Consider the following 912-nt stretch of genomic DNA (forward strand, 5'->3'; position numbering starts at 1 on the left):
CAGCCAGGTGCCGGGGTCCTGGCACAGCCCCAGGGGACCTGCTGGGGGTCCCGTGGCAGTGTCTCTCCTACCTTTCCTCCTTGCTGTCACTGGAGTTTCTCCGGGAGCCGGTGGAAGCTGGCAAGGGGCTGCTGCCCACAGAGGCTCTCCTGGGGGTGGCATGGGGCAGGGACAGTGGGGATGACACCAGAGACGGGGCAGAGGCAGGACAGGGCAGGGACTGGTGGCAGGACCTCAGGCACCAGCACATCAATTGCAAGCACTTGGAAGCCAACAGGAATCTCCCGGGGAGGGGAAGATTTGCTCGTCATGGGGAATGTCCCAGTGCCCGTGGCAGGATCAGGGCTCCCAGCCATCTCTACCCACCCCAGCCGTGGGTCCCACAGTCAGAGCATCCCCCAAAGCATCCCCAGGCTGCCTGGGGATGTCCCCTCCTTACCTCTCCCCTGACGGTCTCTTCTGCGGGGAGGAAGAGGAGGAGACAGCCGAGGTGGTGGAGGACCTCGAGTCGGCAGAGTCTCTCCTGGCAGCATGAGCCCCATGACAGAAGGCGGCGATAGGGACCAGGCGATGGGTCCAGACCCCCTTCCGCAGCCTGGCAAGGGGCTGGGGTCTGACCTCTCCCATCCCCATCCAGCCCAGGCACCCACCTCTCTTTCTTGCCGTCTGGAGGTGACTTCTTCGAGGACGCGGTGGGGCTCCGGCCGTCGCTGGACTCTCTTCACAGCAGAATCCCAAAGGAAGGGAGAGATGCTCTCAGTGAGCCTGGCCCCAGCATCCCCCGCTGTGATCTGGTGAGCCGGATCCTGCCTGCCCATCTGCACACCCCATCCCCAGACAAGTCATCCCCGAGCCCCACCAGCCCCCAGGCTGCCGGCAAAGCCTCCCCCAGGCTGGCAGTGCCCGGCAGAG

At 65.2% G+C, this 912-nt stretch overlaps 1 long non-coding RNA gene across 1 annotated transcript; it reads right to left on the bottom strand.

The window, feature by feature from the left end:
• Positions 1–64: 64 nt before the first annotated feature.
• On the bottom strand, positions 65–738 carry LOC103916908. The gene is made up of 3 exons (XR_663603.1): positions 651–738; positions 440–523; positions 65–149 (listed from the first exon to the last, which is right to left on the bottom strand). It is a non-coding gene; the product is annotated as an uncharacterized LOC103916908 (long non-coding RNA).
• Between the last annotated feature and the right edge of the window lie 174 nt (positions 739–912).

The sequence above is a fragment of the Pygoscelis adeliae genome, unplaced genomic scaffold (assembly GCF_000699105.1).
Source record: "Pygoscelis adeliae isolate BGI_AS28 unplaced genomic scaffold, ASM69910v1 Scaffold815, whole genome shotgun sequence".
NCBI classification, from domain to species: Eukaryota; Metazoa; Chordata; class Aves; order Sphenisciformes; family Spheniscidae; genus Pygoscelis; species Pygoscelis adeliae.